Raw genomic sequence first — 17,129 nt, 5'->3', positions numbered from 1 at the left:
GTTTAGCGTCCCTTTCAGCAGCGAGGCTATATGAGACGTGGACCTACTGATTAACGTGGAATCCGAACCACATGAGCTCCCGCCGGGAATCGAACCCGGGTCCCCCACGCTAAAGGTACTCATTTGGTGTTCCCCTAGGAATTGAAATCAGGATCTCTGACTGTGCAGTCCAGTATGCTAACTGTATGACCACAGAGCACGGATCTGACAAAAAACATTTTCATAACGTTTTGCTACCCCTCCTTTTCCCGTATCGATTAAAGTGCCATCCGTGAAGGAATTGTTTTCAATTCTGGGTGAAATCAGTCACTTTTTTCTGGAGAATCGAAATGTCCAATAAGAAATGGGGGTCCCACTTTAAAATTTTAAAGTTACCCCTACCGCCAAAGGGAATGGGGATAGCGGATTTTGTTTGGTATAATTGAACTATACATATAAAGCAGAAACATATATTATCATTTTTGGGCGTGTGTTTTCAATTTGATATTAACTTAGAAATCTATTTGAACTTTGGTAGTGCTAGTATTTCCATAGCGCCATCTTCGTATACAAACAGATGATGAATAAAAGTGACAGAGGTTTGAAAGCTGACAGTTTATCTGATTTTGTTTTTATAACCAATTCAAATGTTAAAAATGTAACGTTGTATTTAGAAAAAATAAAATATCCTTATATTGAAAGGAAACCGGACTGGGAACCGAACCGTCAATCATTACTGTAATTTCAAGCGCCTCGCTAAACCCACTTATTTTCTTCTTAATTTACGTCGCGAAAGGCGGCCCCGAAGTTCACTTACCAAAGTCTACTTTCCCCTTATCAGTACTTTCTGTATATTTCCTACTCGGTTATACACGTTTTACAGTAACCTTGAATGATAGGGACACAAACACAGACACGTCGAGAACATTTAAAATTTCAAAAGTTCTCCCACCGGGAATCAAACCCGGTACCCTGTACACCACAGACACACATGCTAGCCACTAGACCACACAGCCAAGTTATAAAGCCAGCGCGTTTTAATAATTCTACTGGAAATGCACGAGATATGCACTTGTAATACATTGAGTGATTTATTCGAGAGAGGCAAATCACTTTACTTTGAATTCATTTCTTGGTTTCGTTTCTACTATGTTTATTCTTTGTATTTTTCGTACACTACTTGAAAAAGCAAATACATTTTCCGCTACGGTGTCCAGAAATACTATTTTAACTGATCATAAAACAGAAATCTTTCGGTGAAATAATATGGGGTAATGTGTGCTATTCTAGTTTCATACCGAGTTCCTTCGTAGCTAAGCGGTTAGCATACGCACCTTTGACGTAAGAGACCCGGTTCGATTCCCGGTGTGAGCTCATGTGGTTCGGATTTCACGCTAATCAGTAGGTAAACGTCTCATATAGCCTCGATGCTGAAAGGGATGTTAAAATCAACTCAACATTATTTTATACCATCAATTGAAGCAAAAGGTAGACGATACTATCCTGTTAAAAACATGCATTTATTTCTTTGGCACATATTACAAAGCATCGGACAATTTGTGACACTTCAAGAAAAAGATGCTTTATGAATATTAAGTCGCTTCAAGCGTTCAAATCGCTTTGTAAAAATCCAGATTATGAATTGCAATAACTTTTTACGTTGTAATTAAAATTACAGCATATATTGTTTTCTATCTCTCTCACATACTTTCTCTCTCTCTCTCTCTTTCTCTATATATACACACCTGTATATTAGAATAGGTATCAGAACATGAATAATTTTCATTTTGGACGTGTGATTTAAGGTTGGTATTCAAATCAGAAAGTTGTTCCCATTATAACAATGTTAACGTTCCTCATTTTAGCGTCTTCGTATATAAATGATGGCAGGATGAACAAATGTAACAGGCTTTGAAACGTGATAGTTCATCTGATTTCTTTTTCAAGCACTTCAAAGCAGAACTTTATATTTAAAGAAATGTTTCCATATGTTGAAAAAAATCAAAACTGCCAGGAGGCAGATTCGAACTGCCGCCCTCCGATGCTAGACTTTCAAGAACACTACTAAACACGCTTGACCACCGAGACAATTCATAAAAAATATGCTGTAATAATGCTCATATATCGCTCCAAGCGCACGTTCACACCTGAAGTTTTAAATAGTCATTTTCTCCCTATATCAGTAATTTCAACTGAAGATATTGACTGATTTTGCATATTGGAACTGTGCATGAAGTGTGAATTGCATATTAAACGCAGAAATACGTAGTTGACTCTCCAGTTCATGTTTCTGTTCAATAGCTTCACATGTTAGTGAGTGTTTCCTAATACCTGTGTCATTTTCCCTCTTTTTTCCCACGGGATATTCTTCGTGTAATTATTTGACACACTAAGGTTTCATAAGATTAAAGGTTTTTTGCTTATAATTTTCTTATTTTGCTTTATTTTTTCTCTAAAATAATAAATAATTATGCATTATTACACTGCTTTGTTAAGGAAAGCACAAAGAAGCGATAATATAGTCAGAAAAGCGAGTTATTAATAAAAATGTGGAAGTTACAGTATATGCGAACTTTTTTTTGCGGATGAGGATACCATCCTGTGTTCCAAATTTCATCCAAATCTGGAGGGTGAGGTGGGGCTGATTCCTGAAATTGGTATGGAATGACCCAGCAGTGATAGTAAGTCTACTTGTAGGGCAAAGTCGGCTCGATGCTAAGAATGAGGAGGAGAGCCACAAGCAGGCGTTCAAAACTGTCTAGCTCCACAGGCCGTACATAATAGTGGGCCTTCGCCACGAAGTAGAAAACTGTGTGTTAAGTGTGAATGTTCAATCGAAGTCAAGTTAAAATTCGTTCCTCCTGTTTTGTGCCGGTGGTCTAAACACCGAGTGCAGATTTAAGTACATATAATTTATTGTTAACAGCCTGGTCCCATTCGAGCTACCTGTGCTAATGCAACTGAGCGTTGAATAGCGAACACAGATCCGTGCTGGATATAGGAAGATGAAGTATCTTCCTTCTGGGCAGCAACTTTCGTTCCACGGTCATTCTCTACATTTTTAGCTAGGCCAACGTGGCTCGCAACCCAGCAGAGTTGTACCTCACACACCCTATGCTAATAATTTATGCCATAATAAGAGAATTTGCTGGACGAACGGATGTTTACTGTACATATCAAGGAAGCTACTTAAAGCACTTCGGGAGATGCAACATATTAAGATCCTCTGTATATGGTGTGCAGAGACATAACGTAGAATTTGTGAAGAAAAGACATGTAACTTAAACATAACATGCAGTAGTTAGAAAAAAAAAAGAAAGAAAAAAAACGCAACTGGCAGAATCAGCATCTTTGGAACCATGCGTTAAAAAAAAATGCAGTAAAGCCTTGAAATTGCTTTAAAAGGGAGCGAAATTTATTGAAATTCATGAGGGTTGGTGCTTGGGTTCTTGCATTGGGCCAGATGGAAAGAAATGCCAGGACGAAGTATCAGCATTGGGATGTAAGTAGAAAACCCAACTGACAAAAATGGAACTTCGATGACAAGGTCATCCAAAAGTTCCAGACCACGAATTCCAAAAGGTCTAGTAATGTTGAGTCGTGCCTGATGACGTCAGTAGCGAACTTCAGCTTTCAGTACACGAGATAAAGGATAGTAAAGCATTGACTTTAGACTAGCAAAATAGTAGAGCATCAACAGATAACTGCGCTGAGTTAATGATGGTTCTTGCGCTTCAACATAAAAGCTGGGAATAGGACTGGCACGGAGTGCGTCAGTTGATAAATCTATGCCTAGATGACGGACAATGTTCAGTTGGCATAACGTGGGAAGTCTGACTGAGCCATAAACAAAGCAGTCATAGTCCAACTGACCAGATTAGGGTACGATACAAAGCAATCAGCAGCTCCAAAATACAATACATGGAAGGAAGTAGGGACAAAATTTTCAGAAGGCAGTGTTCTTAGCGATAGTTTAGCTCCCATAGATGGGCTGCCAGACAGCTGGTGATCAAATTATCGGATATTATCAACAAAAGACAAGCGTGTATGGCCCAGATAAAAACCTGAATGATATGCGCTGTTGCGAAGATAAAAAAGAACAGTAATCTTGTCAATGGACACAGTAAATCTAGTGGTGGTTGACCAAAGTAACAGCCTGTTAAGTGATGGAATCGTCTAGCAGTAACACGAAGATCACAGGAGCGGCAACAAATTGGCAAGTCATCCACAAACATTCCATAAACGAGAGATTGTGTCTGTGTTATAGAAACATTTATCGCCCAGCAGAGTGTCATACTTAAGAAATGGCTTGGGGAACGCCATTTTTCTTGCAAGAAGCAGTCGGAGAGTATGGATCGTAATGGAACTCGAAACTATTGATCTTTAAGAAACTGAAGTAGAAAGAGACCGATACGGACTCGTACTCTCCAAATAAGTAGCTGATGTAAAATTTCATAACGCCAAGTGGTGCCGTAAGCTATCAGATTTCGGCGATGGAAAAAGCATCCTGGATTGCATTCGCAAGGTGAACGAAATGATCAGTAGTGGAATGGAAGTTCAGGAAATCACATTGGAGATTCGAAAGCAAGAAGTTAATATTCAAATATCACACGAAACGTGCATTGATCATTTTCCCCAGTAACTCGTAGAAGCAACTGGTTAAAGCGATTGAAAGCAACTGGTCTACAACTAGAGCTGGACGTAGCCGATTTCCCAGGTTGCAGGATAGAAAGAGTATAAACTTCACGCCTTCCAGCAGGAAAGGATCCATCAATCCAGATAATATTATAGAGGTCTAGAAGTTTACCAGTGGCAGGAAGATTACCAAGCACAGTATAATGTGGAGTCTGGTCCGGCTACAGTGTTTCTAGTGCTGGTGAGAGCAGTGGCAAGTTCAGTAGCAGTAAAAGACAAGTTGTAATCTTCATTATTTGGTGATGCAAAATGTAAAAGACTACATTCTAGTTGTGCTTTAATTTATAGAAAATCAGGCGAATAAGTAGCATGAAATAGAAACTGCAAGAAAATGTTGCCCAATTCATTACCAATACGCTTCTGGTCAGTAATCAGTTCGTCTTGCACCAGAATTGTACAAAAAACGACGGAAGTGGAATCGAGGCATTAGCAGTAGATACCGCATTTGCCTGAAATGCCTCAAGGTGTTCATCAACAGAGAGAATTGGAAATCTGGTATAAAATCAAAGCTCCCAGAAAATTGCCCCAGTCTGCTTGGCGGAAACTGTAATGAGGGAATTTATTAAGTTACAAGGCAGCTAGCTCAATGAGAATGAATGGAAAATCATCACTGCCACACAAATCATGGTAGACCCACCAATGAAGATTAACTGTAAGTTGTGGGCTGCAGACAGAAATATCCAGGTGTCCTGTAGTAGTGGTAAAATGTATTCGACTTCCATCGTTTAATAACGTATGGTGTGAAATGACGGAAAAAGTTGCAAATTCTCGACCTTGTTCGGTACGAGGGAAACTTCACAGTTCATGTTAAAGAGTTGAAGTTCCCCCACCAGAATAACTGGATATGGGAGTTGACGATATATGTCACTTTGATCAGCCAATGTAAAAGCTTCAGGCTGTGTGATGTAATGTTGCAAAAAGTGTGATCAGTGGTCCAGGTCCAAAGATAACTTGAACAGCTAGGACTTGGAAATCACTGTTCCCCTGGAAGTGGAATGATAGTTGTCTTGTATATCAACTGCTACTCCGCCAACCGAACACAATCGTCGTCCCTGTTATGGCAATAATGTAGCTGGAAACAACCGAAGAACAATGCCAGTAAGATGAGTTTCTTGGGACAGGAAAGTATAGACTGAATGATAGAAAATGTTTAAATTCTTGGGAGTGAGTGGGATAGTCATTCATATTCCACTGCAGAAAATAATTTACAGATTATCTGTCATTGATATTTTGTAAAAAGAGTTTTATTTCTAACTTTGCGAATATGCCCCGGTGGAAAAGTTCCAATGGCAATATGCTGCAAATGTCTTAATAGAATAAAGTCCTTTTTTTTTTTTTTTTTTTCAGACTACCAGCAGTTTCTTTGCATCTTCACTAATCAAATATCGCGGAACACGTTAATCTATCTTTTCCTCGTTCGCTTTCTCTAAATTAGAATTTGTACTTGTTTTAATTTTAAGAGGGTTTGATGTTATGCTATGGTTTCAAAATAACCGTAATCCCCTCTACTTGTCTGTGATCTTTCTGAAAGATCAATGAGGCAGGCGGGCAATATTACCTATCACAACAATTGTCAGGAAGCTGAGCGATGACTCCAGACCCAATGTGCGAGAAGCCAACGCCACTTCTATCCTCGATTGAAGTGTACTTTTTAAGGAGACTACCGGCTCATGATAGAGGCCTGGATTCTTTGGAGCTTCAACATAAAGCACCCTACTTTTCTCTTTCAGGACAGCACTCCATCCAGTATGGCTAGGAGCCAACAAAGTTCACTCCGCTGCCACAAGCCGCATTCCTGGTTTTCTCTTTCAGGGCACCACCATCTACTGACTCCAGGTCAAAATAATTTAAAGAAAAGGAAATCCTGACCATAAACCAAATCTCAGTCAATAATATTTGCCATATTTCATAATAGGAAATCAGTATTGCTTCATCTGAAGCGGCATATTGTACAAGAATATTTCCCTGCAGACGATTAGTGATCTAGGTGATCATCTGCAGCAGTATTTTTACGCGAAGAGTGATAAACCCTCCCAACCTAAAGAGCCAGTGGCTATTGCAGTTCCAAAGAACTGGGGATAGGGTCGCCACATTTCCAAAGCCGGGAGACAGATTCCGCCGTGAAAGTCATAATCTTTTTCCTTACAATTACAAGATACTGAATTACAGGAAGTCACAGTGATTTTCTTTTTCACATTTCCTACAGCAAATTGACATTCAACCTCACTCGCGTGGGTATTTTTTACGAGAGGGCGAACCCGAAATGGAAGATATTTTACCCATGCAAGCTTATGTAGTAACATTATAAAAATGAAAATTCAGAGTGAACGCAGCATTACCCCAGGAAGAACTAAAGCTACTACCTTAATGATCCCATAGGCACACCTTCACTGTAGTATCAGCTTGGAGATGATGTATGAAATAAGTATTGGCGATGCACCAGAACATCATATTCGTAATAAATTAAAAAAAAAAAAAAAACACGAATCTAGATAATGAAGAGCAACAAACAAACAAAAACAAAAAAAAATTAAAAATATATGAATTGTCAAAACAAAGTTTCAGAAAATGATACGTTTATGTGTGATGTGTGTGCAACAAAGAAGACAAAAGGAACACTAGAGAGATTCAGACAATAATAAGTTGGAATGGATGTACATTCATCTCATCTGGTAGGAGTCCAGTGATCAACCTATCTTTAGACTCCAGCATCGGGATAAAACAATCTGCTTAAAAAAAATAAACAATCGTAAATTCACTAAGCTTGAAATCAGGAGGCAGAAACTGATTTCACAATAGTAGGAGCATAGTATTTTGACAGAATGCGAGCCAACCATAACCAATCAAATCAAAATCAGCCACAATGTTGAAAACACACCTCAGCTAATCCAAAATCGTGAACCCTATAGCAAGCATTATGCAATTCTTCTTTCTACTAGAAAACTGAAGTTTCCTTTATCGTTACGCCAACATAGGTGAGTGAAATCTTTTTCAAGTTTGAACACTAACAAATCTTACACAATTCCCCTTTCTTACTCAATTCAAACGACATGTAATCGAAGAAACATCAGAGGTTGTCATAAACTGCAATAAATATGACAACGAAGAATACTCAATAATTTACAAAATAAATAAATAAATAAATAAATAAATAAATAAAAATAACTGCAACAGCGCGTTGCAGCACAAAGAATGAAGTATTGTAGACAAGATGCAATTTTATCAGCCACTGATTATCCTGGAGTGACCAGTCGCCAGAGCCTCGTTAGCCTGCATTGCAACGAATGCAGTTTCCAGGGTGCACTACGAGGAAGTGAGGTTGGCATTTCAGTACTCACAAGGGAGCACCGCTTTCACCCCATTTGATACTAAGTTTGAATTACAATAAACTAAATTTTCAGCGCTACAGCGAGTTATGTATTCTAGTCAGTTACCTCTTAATTCAAAATGCTTTTCATTTTCACACAATAGCCAATCGACGCCAGAATTTGTGTGCGCAACAAGGTATCGAACGTGGGATCACATGTACTAACCATTAGGACAGTTAGGAAATCTGTTAAATATAGTACTTCTTGGCTGTACTAAATAACACTTGTAGAAAGAGTTTAACATAATATAATGCAGCACACCGTCACATCTGGAAGACGCAAGATTATGTCAGAAGAATTTTCATCGCAATTGAATTATTGATGAGATGACTGATGTGTGTTTATTTTAATAACAAGCAATAATAGCACACGAAAAAAAAGGAGATCGTTTATGTTAATTAAAAAGAAGAAATCAATGCTCCTGGATTCAGATTGATTATTGATTTGTGCGCGTTTCATATTACGGGTAATATCAATAATTAAAATTAAGAATCCAGTAACTGATTTGGTAATCAGATCCATTTTATCATTTCAAATCTGGCAAACCAAAATATATTTGAAACAACAAAATTGGAAACAGCACGTACTTATCTCACTGCTGCGATCTGAAGTCTGGCCACCCTCTTGGTTCCTTTCACCGGTTCCACAGACCACGTTCGTCAATTGAATAAACATCCACGAATTCGTATTTCCCCTCCCTTTATAACTTTCCCATTTTCTGTAGTTTATATTAACATACTTTATCTTTGCAGGTTTTCATAGATCACGCGTTTCATATATATATATATATATATAGCAGAGCATGAGTGACTACTTTTTAACGGATAATTGGGTCCTATTTAGTGTTGTGAAGTAACGTTCTTCACAAACTGGAAGGATCTTTTAGTAGCCAAATTACAATCTACATCATCTACCTTTCTTTTGTTTCTACATTATGATTTTAATCCCAAGTTTTGTAATCAAAATAATATTATTATAAAACTACAAACATTTATAATAATAATAATAATAATAATAAAACGCAAATAGCAGCACTCACAACTATGCCGAAGCTAAGTCCATGAAATAATCAGAGAAAACCTGAAAAGAAAATTGAAACATATTTTGACTATCAATCTGCACACTCAAATAAGGGCGATACACACTAATTTCACATTAGCATGCACATGATCCTTTCACCTGAAGTATATACAGGTTGGAGCATGTTTTTTTAAAACCGTTAGTATCATCCAAAAATTGCTCAACCGATGTTGAACCAGGGTTTGAAAAAACCCGGGTTTTGTTGAAAAAGCTAAACCCACTTGGGCCCATATGTTTTTTTCGGGTATTTTCGTTTTTTTTTTTTTTTCGAAATATTACAATGTCTTTGGGTAAAAGTGTTAAAATGTGATTTATATTTCAAGATTATCATTGTCGCAACATGAAACAATTTTCTATTCACTGCTGTTTTTTTTTTTTAAAAAAGCCGCCATTTTGATTTTTTTTTTTTTTTTTTTTTTTTTTTTTTGGATCGCCGAGAAAATCTATACAGCAAAGTTAGAATATCTCGTACTTCTACTCTCAAAATTTCAACTTCAAAGAACGAAAATTGCACCCTGCAGCATGGATAACAGCTATTCTGAAAACTGGCCGCCATTTTGAAATTTTACGTTGGATCGCCGCCAAAATACGTACAGGTAATTTAGAGTGTCTCGTGCTTCTACTCTGAAAATTTCAACTTGAAAGACCGAAAATTGCGCTTTGCAGCGTGGATAACACTATTTTGAAAAATAAAATGGCCGCCATTTTGAAATTTTACGTTGGTATGCCGTCAAAATCTATACAGGAAATTTAGTGTCTTGTACTTGTACCCTGAAAATTTAAACATAAAAGACCAAAACTGATACCCTGTAGTATGTGTGGTACACCAGGGCGAATAGACTCCAAGTGGGGGGGGGGGGAAGGGGCGGTCAGAGCTGATGGAATTGAAATATTTGTCTAATGATCTAAAGGACGAATGAACAAATGTAGATTGAATCATCCCAGAAGCCTCAGTGACATTTGTCAAATCTTTTGTTGAAGTTCACTTCAGATACTTTGTGCGTTCAATTACGGGAATTTCCCGAGCACTTGTTGCAAGATGGTTCTTGCCAGAAAATTAATTTAAAACTATTAAAGATATAATTCATATTTTATAAAGTAAGTGTTTCAAAAAGTCTTAAATGAAATTAAATATTTTCCAGCGTAAAATAAATGGTTTTATTGTTGAAATATTCACTTCCGATGCTTTGTGTGTTCGACTGCGGGAATTTCCCGAGTACTTCTTTCACGACTTTTTTTTCCTCGAAAATGCAGCTTTCTTTACTGTACAGCGTGGTGCGGAAGTGGACGTACCCCTAATTTGTGTTTTCTAACGGTTTTACGATGTTAATGGACACTCTTACCTGGAGATACTTAATAAGTGGTTAGTGCCTCAACTGGAAGAAAATGGTATCAAAGACACTGGGCGTATTTTTATTTGAAGCTTTGTGTGCCGTTTTTGAGGGCATTTCGCGCTTGCTTTCGGAATTTATTGGTCTCATGGAGGAGGGGGAATTTATACACAAAAAATTGACCGAATTGTTACACCGATGCGGTAAGTTTTTCAGTTGAAAACTGCCAACTAAATAAAGTTGCAGGTGTCTATCGCTCATTTAATGGATCGTACATTTATTTATGTATATATAGGAGTTGTTAGATATGCCTGATTATATTTTGTAACATTTATTATTGATTTCACTTTACTGCAGTGAGATGAAAACAATAAAAATTCAAACATAGATAAAGGCGTATTACATAGTTAATTCGTTTTATATGAGCTGTAGGGAAATCACTAGCAGTCTACACAGTTTTACAGGCCCTGGCCGCCTTCCTTCCACTTCTTCCCCAATGTTGTTATTATGTTGATCAATGATCAGTCTAGTGTAAAATGGCCCCTGAACTGTATCTAGTAGCTTGTAAATACATAAATATTTTATGTTGTTTTATATTTTAAGTGTGCATTTCACAACTTCATATGCATTTTATTTATTTGTACAAATACTGTTTTATTTTAGATAAATGCGAGCGGTCCAGATTTCGATTCTCGGTGTGGACACTTGGTCGAAAAGGTGTAAAAAGCTTTTTTAGGCCAGCCATACTGAATGAAGTTTTCCTTATTCACATCGGGCAATTGCCGGGGTGGTACCTAACATATAGGTCCCACCCCGCTTCCTTTTCTCCTCTCTCGATTCCCCGCGTAGTGTGATTGTCGAGAGACGTCATCTCTCAAACGTGACGGGCTAACATTACCATAGATGCCGAAAGCCCAAAAATCTAAATGCTCCCTCCGTATTTCAGATGGACTGGTGACGAAATTATCAATATAGTTGCTACCGAAGAAGATATTCTCGCTGCAGATATTGTTATTACACCACCAGAAAATGACGAGTTCTCAGAAGATAGTGCGGAGGAAGATGAAGCAGATATGGACAGGTTTTACAGAAATCAGTTGTTTGCTAAAGAAGTAGCTTCTTTTACGGTAATGCAAAGCGGCCAGCTGAGAAAAGAATTTATAGTAAGGGTTTGTTACATGCTGCTGATCCGAAACCTAGTATATCTAATGAAAGTCAGCCATCTACAAAGTCACGTAAGAAATGTAATCCCAACAACATGCAATTGTGGGAGGCCTCTTTCGAACCAAGTGCGACCAGTCAACAAACGAGTAGCTAATAAATGAAGTGTCCAAATGTTTGTGGGCAATGACGCAGGATGCTGGAGCTGTTGTGACGTGGTTTGAGAAATATCAGGATGATGCTGAACACTTCTCCCGGCACCTCAATCGTCTGTCCTAAGCATAATGCAACATCTGTGTTTCGTTTTGGAGACAGGAATCCCGCCCTGGTTTCCACCTCCTTGTTCTCCTCAGAACTGAATGATGCACCGCAGGCTGAATGGTGTATTATTCCACCTACTACTCTACACGACCTCTAAAACTCCACGGCACATTAGAACTGTTCCAAGAACAACAGCTTGATAACTCCATATTAATCTAGTAAATCTTTTTTATTGTTTAAGATGTTTCCATAAAAATGAGAAGAATCGATATAATAAGTAAGAAGTAAGAATATTTGAAAGATGATGAAGGAAAGGAACAATTGGCAAAAATTATAGTAAAAAACATTTATTTCCTTAACACAGTAAGGATGCTACTGGCAATAAACCGAATGAAAATCAGGACTGTAAGATCCGTTCACCTCATACAGCATGTAACAAATATTCTGCTTCGAATAATGAAGAAAATTGCACGACTGAACAAGCTAAGGAGGAACATTTTCGGTTAAGAGAAATAATGACATTGGCTTACTGTGAATAATTGGCTTGGAGAAAGGAAACAAACAGCTTTCGACTAGGTGAACTGGAAAATTTTGATGCCTGAAAGATAGTTGGAATAGGATGAACGATGCAGCATTCATTAAGAAAAAAGAAAAAAGTCTATTAACCTGCTAGTAAAGGTGAAGATACAAAAAAGAAACAACAGACGGAACAAAAACTAATGTGAAGATCGAAAGAAATGCTGATTTTCACATCTTACTGGGGAATCTGAACCGAAGATTTAAATTATGTTATAAAGTTGTATATATATAACTGAACGCTGTCTAAACATATTGAAACGACAAAAGTAATTTATGATTCGAAGGAAAATATTATCGTCATTATAATAGTTCAAGCAGAAAAAATATAACAGGTGACTAGTTTCGGGGACCTACAGTAAGTAAAGATCTGAAATATGAGCCCCTTTGCTGGTCTAGTGGCTACAGTGTGTGCCTTTGGTGCATAAGGTCCCGGGTTCGATTCTCGGTGGAAGGGTACAAAAAAAATTCATTTTAAAATCATTCACTTTCATTAATCATCCGTCTCCTATACTCTACAGAGAATAATTGTGGGATGATAAACTAAAAAAAAAAAAAAAAGTACAGTATTTTGATATCTGAAAGAGAAACAAAAGCACGGGTCACAATGAGGAACCAAGTCTTTAGTAAGAAAGGTATACTTTGCCACTCACTCACAGCCTTCTTCCGTTCCAAAATTCCGGCGAGTAAATAATCACGAGCTCTTTCTACCTTCTTCTATTGTTCCCATCACCTCTCATCCTCCACTTGCTGCCACTTCACGCCTCTTGCTTGTATATCTCTGGTGTACTTGATAGCTCGCTATAAATGAAAAATTAACAAAAAGACTCATCAATTATTATATAAGTACATTGTATTTTTGTGATCAAAAGCATAAGCAATAAAAAAAAAAAAAGCAATGAAAAACGGACAGAGAGGCTTCCGAAATGTGAATATGGGAAAGAGCAGGAAAAAAAAATTAGCTGAGTCGAATGGAAAACCAAACAGTAAGTTTTAAAAATCGCAAGGAAGAAAAGATATTTAGACGTAATTACAGAAAGAACAGAAAATGGTTAGAATATTGTTTAAGGAATAAAATTATTCTAATTGACACGACAGAAGGTGGGATGCAGTGAAGAAGAGAAGCAGATAAACAATTGATGATAAAATATGGACGATTATAAAATACAAGACGTCTCATAATTTACTTGCGTTAAAATAAAACAAAAAGTACGCACACACTTATCTATTTGCAGCAAGGGGTCTGAAAGAGATTATATAATCGTTGAGAAAAGACTATTAAAATATAAAAGAAATAAAATTTTAAGAAATCGTTAACAAATATTAATAAAACGCTTACAGATCCGAGATTTCAGTTTATTTAGTTGCTTTATATGAACACAACAGAAATATATAATTAATCACCTTATCATTATATCACATAATTGAAAAAAAGAAGAAAAAACTTACACATTGGTTTCCGAAGTACTACGTCCTCGTATTAATCAGAACACTGTCATAGAATATATCTAATCAGACAGGAAGAAGAACAAGTAAGAGGAAAACTGCCACATCAGATGAGCCTAGACAAAAGAGCGAGGACAGAAAGATCCGAGTCAAAACGCATCCGAAAAAAAAAGAAAAAAAAAAAAAGAAGAAACTGATATATAGCCCGAAAAGTATAAGAATGCCTATAAGGTGAAAAATATTCCGTGGACAATACCCTATTTATTTGTGTTAAAAGTATAATACATGTGAATCTGCATATCTGTTTACAGGGTTATTCATAAGTATTACGACGGTCCAGTAATAACGATACGCGTGGACGGAGAAATGGTAAATGTTGCAGGTGGGTATTGATGCGGAAACTGCATAAAATGGGGTATGAACCTCATGGCAGATTCCTTGGATTCCGCCATACGGGGTATCTTGCTGTATTTTTTAAAATGTAAATCGGTATGTCTAACATCAATTCAAGCTAGAATATTCCCACAAATGAGAATCTGAACTTTTTTTTTTTTTAATCGTCATTTGTTTACGGGATAGTATGTGTCGAGTCTCACTTAACCCTTTTATGATCCATGATACCTTTTCGTATCGTAATGCAGTGTTGTCTTTAACCTCTTATTTAAACAGGCTACAGGCATTTCAACCCTTTTTTTCTTTTCCTTTTTCTTATTGGTAAGTCAGGCATGGGCCAAAGAACGCCCCAAATGCGTTTTGGAACCAGCTGGTCAACTTGATGGTGGGTGACATCATATTGTTTTTAGGCAATTTTCAAAAGTTTTCCCGCCCTAAGATTTTAAGATATAATATTGAAATTTTGCATATGCATTGTATACACCTCCATCATATTTTTCTTAAAATCTCTATGTCAACACGGGTCCGGACCCGAGGCGCTCAAAGTTTTCAAAATGACGATTTTTTTCGGAAAATGTCCCAGATTTCCCTTATTTTCCGTTTGTGGTGTATAATATGGGCATATGAGTGGTACCCTTTGAAAGGATGCTTTATTCTGAAGAGAATGACGTATGAGCCATGATTCCAGGACAAATAGTAACGACGCAGTAAACTTTTACATTATGAGCTATGTTTAAACATATATATATATACACTCTTTTGACATTATGACAGATTTCAAATATTTTCCCCGACCTCACTTTTCAAGATATAAGATTGAGATTTTGTACATGCATTGTGTACACTTCTAAGGTTTTTTAATCTCTACGCCAACCCATGTTCGGGACCGAGAGGCTCAAAGTTTTCGAAAAAGATATATCTTTGAAAAATTTCCCGCATTTTCCCTAACTTCCCGTTTCTGGTGTATGATATGGGCATGCGAGTGGTACCCTTTCAAAGGCTGCTGAGCCATCCCACGTGAAATCAACCGAATTTTCACGTGAAAAAACCTGGTCGTCTCAAAATTTAATGAAACTTGGTGTACATGTAGGCCGCTATGAGAGATGATCATGCACCAAATTTTAGCCTTGTAACCTCTTAAGTTTCAGAGTACATGGTAGTAAAAAATGGGCAAATTTGGTATTTCTTGTACAACCTTGTTAGCTTCAATTGGTCATATCTCCCGTAATTATTGAGCTAGAGAGAAAAACAATATACCATTTTAAAGAGGAAAGAATAGGTTACAAGATGTGTGAGGAACATTTATTTGAAAATCAAATATTTTCCGGGAAAGCTTTGGATCAGTGATATCTCAGAAAGTGACCATTTGATTTCCTTGAAATTGGGTACCAAGGTAGCCCCATATATCCAGCATAAGTGTGCCAAATGTCAACTTGGACCAAGAATGGGCTTGAGTCTACAATGACTTTCGTGTGACCATGTCGGGAAAGACACCTTAGGTGCCAATGTGGCAACTTCTAATTTGTCAGTACTGGTGAAGGTGTAATTGGCCTAGCAGTGATGTTTTTCTGGTGCAGTCTGTAATTCAGTGCTCAACCATAGCTATCGAGATCACAGTGAAATTACAGCAGATTTCCGAGCGTAAGTAAGTGGATAATCTCATGATCCAGGTGCAGCATTACCTGTGTGCATTTAAAACCTCCATTGTCGCTTAGGTAGTTTGGACCAGCACCGTCCTTTGTATACTCAGATATACCAGATGGGCTCTCATTGCCTGCTTGTGACTTCATCTTTCTTGTTCTGCAACTGCAACTGGCCCTACACACACGCTCAGCAACAAAGAAATGGAAGCCAGTCGACTGCTTCAACACAGGCACCACTGACAATTGATCACGCCCAGCAGGTCAGTAATCTATATATATAAAAGAGAACGTACAAATCCTTTGTTAGCTCATCACGCTAATACGGCTGAACCAATTTCTTTCATTTTTGGGGGGTTATTAATATTTGGACCCTAGATGGTTTTTATCATATCACTTTAATTTTCAATTACCAGTGTCTTGAGATAATTGACCATTCAAGTGTCCATAACGTACAAATCCTTTGTTAGCTCATCATAGCTAAATCTAACCGTATTTATATGCAACCCACATGACCGTGTCACTCGGCGGGTTAACATAAATGACAGGCGATATAATGTTAACATTTACTCCAATCTTCTATGGTTTTTATCATATCACTTGAAAGCGAAAAAGTAAAAATTATCTAAGTAACAAAGTTTATTGCGTTCCGGGGTGACCCCAGCGAAGCGGGGTGAACGCTGCTAGTAGCTAAATATTTCTTACACCTTACTTGACAAAATGCCAAGTTGTCTCTCCCGACATGGTAACACGAAAATCATTGTAGACTCCCGGTCCATTCTTTGCCCAAGGTGACATCTTGCACACTGATGCGGATATATGCGGCTACCTTGGCACCCAATTTCAAAAAAATCAAATGGGCACTTTCTGAGATATCACTGATCCAAACTTTTCCGGGGATTTCCCAGAAAGTATTTGATTTTCAAATAAATGTTCCTGACAATATGTAACCCATTCTTTCCTCTTCAAAATGCTATATTGTTTTTCTCTCTAGCTCAATATTTACGGCAGATATGACCAACTGAAGCTAACAAGACTACCAAAAAAAAAATTACATTAAGTGCTACGTATTTAAGTCTATATATATATGTACATATACATGCTTTTGACCTTGAGCCAGATTTCAAATTTTTGCCCGCCGTTAGTTTTCAAGATATCAGATTGAGATTTCGTACACGTATCGTGTACACTTTTAGCTT

Source organism: Thermobia domestica, chromosome 7, assembly GCF_964235325.1.
Source record: "Thermobia domestica chromosome 7, izTheDome1.hap1.1, whole genome shotgun sequence".
NCBI lineage: Eukaryota > Metazoa > Arthropoda > Insecta > Zygentoma > Lepismatidae > Thermobia > Thermobia domestica.
The sequence above is the reverse complement of the archived record's forward strand: the minus strand, read 5'-3'. Positions refer to the sequence as shown.